General features: G+C 42.5%; 1 long non-coding RNA gene across 2 annotated transcripts; it reads right to left on the bottom strand.

The window, feature by feature from the left end:
- Positions 1-2,633: 2,633 nt before the first annotated feature.
- On the bottom strand, positions 2,634-3,878 carry LOC107548803 (uncharacterized). Of its 2 annotated transcripts, XR_001604499.1 has the most exons (4): positions 3,823-3,878; positions 3,362-3,413; positions 3,081-3,208; positions 2,634-2,797 (listed from the first exon to the last, which is right to left on the bottom strand). It is a non-coding gene; the product is annotated as an uncharacterized lncRNA (long non-coding RNA). The 2 variants fall into 2 exon arrangements; XR_001604500.1 differs by lacking the exon at positions 3,362-3,413 and having other exon boundaries at positions 3,823-3,871.
- Between the last annotated feature and the right edge of the window lie 233 nt (positions 3,879-4,111).

Below are 4,111 nucleotides of genomic sequence, written 5' to 3'. Positions count from 1 at the left end.
AATTTCTCGTCTGGCAGAGGTGCGTCCCAGTCACAAGACTCTGTGGTTAGCGCTCTGAGCAGGAGTCTGCCCTGAATTACGACAGGTGCAGCAAACCCAAGTGGGTCAAACAAACTGTTGATCGTTGACAGAACCCCACGTCTGGTGTAAGGTCTCACCTGGTCTGCAACCTGGAAGATGAAAACGTCTTCAGACATGTCCCAGCTCACCCCCAAACTTCTCTGAATTGGTGGGAGGCCAGTGCTGAGATCTAGATTCCTTAACTCCTTTGCAAGATTATCTGGAGGAAATGCTTTCATAACTTCCACTTTATTGGAGGCAATCTTGTGAAGATGTAGATTAGACAGAGCCAGCATTTTCTGAGTGGCCTTGAGCAGCTTGATGGCTTTCTCTTCTGTGGAGAGGGAGATAAGGCCATCATCCACATAAAAATTCCTTTCCACAAAGTGCCTTGCTTCGGATCCATAGTCTTTTTCACCTGCGTGGGCAGCCCTCCTGGGTCCATATATGGCAACTGCTGGAGACGGGCTATTACCAAATACATGCACTCGCATCTGGTACTCCAGCACCTTGTTGTCTATGTCATTGTTGTCATACCAAAGGAAGCGTAGATAGTTCCGATGCTTTTTTGCGACCACAAAGGAATGGAACATTTGCTGAATATCAGCCACCACTGCCACACGTTCCTTCCTGAACCGCAGTAGAACCCCCAAGAGGCTATTGTTTACATTAGGGCCAGTAAGAAGGACATCATTTAATGATACACCTTGATGTTGAGCACTAGAGTCGAATACTTCTCTTATCTGGCCGCGCTTCTTTGGATGGTACACCCTGAACATTGGCAGATACCAGCACTCTTCATTATTCTGCAATTGTGGTGCCAACTCTGCATGCTCATTCTCAAATACCTTGCGCATAAAATCCACAAAGTGTTCCCTTACCTCGGGGTGTGTTTTTAGTTTGCGAGTCAGTAACGTGAGCCGGTTGTTGGCTTGAACCTTGTTATTCGGGAGGCGTTGCCGTGGGCTACGGAACGGAAGTGGGCCAACCCAGCTATTTGACTCATCCTGATGGAATTCTCTTTCCATAATCTTGAGGAAGGCAAGGTCATTCATAGAAGGAGCTGGTTTATCATCATTCTTTGTGTTGCAGAAAAATAATTCTCCTATCGGACACTCATTATGTACCAGCAAACTTCTCTGTTTAGGGTTCAGCGTGGAGGATTTCTGTGGCTCATCATGAAGATTGAAAAAATCCTTCACATGCATACTGTTTGGACATGGACTCATGTAACTGGGGCGCCCATTTCCTAAAATATGAGTTTTGAAAACATCAACCGATGAAGGCTTGTGAGCTCCGTTAAGACATACATCTCCAACTATCACCCACCCAAAGGCCAACCTCTGTGCAAAGGGAGCATGTTGTGGTCCGTTGCATTGCTCAAGCACCTTGTGTGCCTGAATGAGGTCTCTTCCGATAAGAATTAGAATTTTGGCCTTGGGATCTAGACATGGAATCTTGGAGGCTACTGATCTTAAGTGGTTGTGGTATTTTGCTGCCTCTGGAGTAGGAATCTCTGCTCTGTTGTTTGGGATGAGGTTGCATTCAATAAGTGATGGAAGAGCAAGGCATGTCTTTTCATCAAAGGACTCCACTATAAAACCTTCAGCTCTACGCCCTTCAGCTTCCATGACACCTGCACACGTCCTAAGTGTGTAAGGTGCCGTATTTTCTGCAACATTAAACATCTCGAAGAAGGCAGATCTTGCCAGAGATCTATTACTCTGATCGTCTATGATTGCATAAACCTTTTGTTTGTTCTGAGGCTCACCTTTTGGATACACATTTACCAGGCAGATCTTTGAGCAGGATTTTCCACTGCTGTGATCTCCACACACTTCTGTACAGGTGCATGTGGCGACTGGGGAAGGAGGCTCTTCTCGCTCCCCGCCATAGTTTGTAGAGGGATTGGTATCCTTCTTTTTTGACCAGGGGGCTGGGCCGTTGTGAAGTGCAGCTATATGCTTGTCGCTATTGCATTCAGAGCACTGTATTACTGCCTTACAGTCCTTTGCCTGGTGTGTAGTCGAGGAGCAGCATTTAAAGCATATCGAGTTCTCTCTGAGGTGAGCTTTGCGTTCCTGCAAGGTCTTTTCCCTGAAACATCTACACTTCCTGAGGGGATGTGGCTTTTTATGGATTGGACATTGTCTGTTGAGATTGTCACTTGCTTTGGTAGATTCATCCCTTTGTGTGGCATTGTCTATTTCTGTTTTGTGAAACAATCCTCCTCCAAGTGGCCAGTAATCAAGCTGCGTTCACGGCCTGACGATAAGGTTGCTTGGGCGTGCTCACTACTGGTTGCCCTCACAGCGAATCAGGTTTCTTGCTGCTAATTACAAACATTTTGGAGGCAAAAGACTAAATATAACAAATACAAATTAAATCCGTACATACAAACAAAAATTAATGAGAAGCAGAGCCTACTTTTTCCCCATTGCATATGTTTATCTACGTCTGAGAGGAGAACGATCACATGAGCTCTACCATCTTCTTTCCTACTGGCTGTTGCTCCCGAAAGTCACTCTTCATTTGCATAAAGTTGAAGGATTCTGAACATTGTCACATTGCTGGACATGCCCCATCCGGTCACCAACGGCCTCTGTCGTTCTTGTCGCCGGAAATCACCAGCTCTCCATTGAAATGAATGGGATCGTGTTGCTTTGACGTTGCGTGTCGCTTGTAGTGTGAACGGGGCTTCAGCTGGATCCTTGGTGAATCTGGAGTGGGGTGGGTCCTTTTAATAACCATTCTTTTAAACAATCTTAAACGTATTTAAATTGTACTGCCATTTGACATTATATGCCATTTAGACAACATAAACAAATGATCAGCTTTAAAACTAAGTAATGATTCAAAATTTAAACCTAATGCATGACAAGATTCATCAGAAAAATGTGAATCCCCCCAAAAAAGACAAAGAGGATTCACAAAAATTGACCCTTTCCATAGATATCATAAGGTAAACAACTGTAGCTTTAAAAAAAAAAGGCCAATTTGTATACCACAATCAAACCAACCTTCATATAATTTTCCCTGCAGCTGCATTTATCCTGATATGACACATCTGAAGGTTGTGATGTTCTCCAGTGAATTAAATAAAGGACTGATGATGGTGACAAGTTCTATTCCCCTTTTCTTGTGCCACCTCAGAGGAAGAAAGACAACAGGAAAAAAAGTTACTCATTTTCTATCACCAGTGGAGGAAATATCTTACAAATGTACTTATGATTAGAATCATACTTAAGATATTAATCCCAATGTGAGGTCTAGAAACGGTTAAAACGGAATAACATCTTACTGTATAGTCTCTGTGTTGGGTGCCTGTTTTCCCTGAAAAACGTGTGCTTTATCTAAAAATGTAAACCAATATCTTATCATTAGCAGTTATCAGTATTTGAAGAGGTGAAATAAAAATGTAAATTAAAATTACTCCGAAACTGTCATCGACACAAGCATAACAAATATAAAACATTTCTCAACTTTCCTACAGATTCCAGTGTTTCCGAGTGTAAATTGCAGTTTTCTCATTCACTGTACTTATTCCGATGCTCCTTTACTTCTCACAAGTTTGAGTTTTAAACTAGATGACATACAAACACAGCTCATTCGGACGCTGCATTGAAATACATAACTAACGTTACTAGCCAGAGCGCTAACGCTAATCGCGATTAACCTATCACTTTGATTTCCTCTCACTCACACAAATTATGGACACAAAACATAACTTTACGTTGGTTTGACTGAAAAATTTTGTGTTACCTGATATCGCCATATGTTTGCAGGACTTCACACGCAGTCTGCCCCTTCCTCTGTGTCAGTAATTAACAAATGGTCCCTCTGTAATCTCTTTGCCACCTCGAAAATTCTCAGTCCCTTAAAGTGTATACGGCCGGGAAGCAAGAAAACACATATCAAATTGTATTCTCAATACTTCAACTTTATTCATAGATACAAGGATATTATATAGGCATATGTCGAGGGGAGTTTCAACCCTTTAACCAATGAGGATATAGATGACATACATATAGGATTTTGGCCAAGAATATGT

The sequence above is a fragment of the Sinocyclocheilus grahami genome, unplaced genomic scaffold (assembly GCF_001515645.1).
Source record: "Sinocyclocheilus grahami isolate Dianchi unplaced genomic scaffold, SAMN03320097.WGS_v1.1 scaffold355.1, whole genome shotgun sequence".
Lineage (NCBI taxonomy): Eukaryota > Metazoa > Chordata > Actinopteri > Cypriniformes > Cyprinidae > Sinocyclocheilus > Sinocyclocheilus grahami.
The sequence above is the reverse complement of the archived record's forward strand: the minus strand, read 5'-3'. Positions and strand labels throughout refer to the sequence as shown.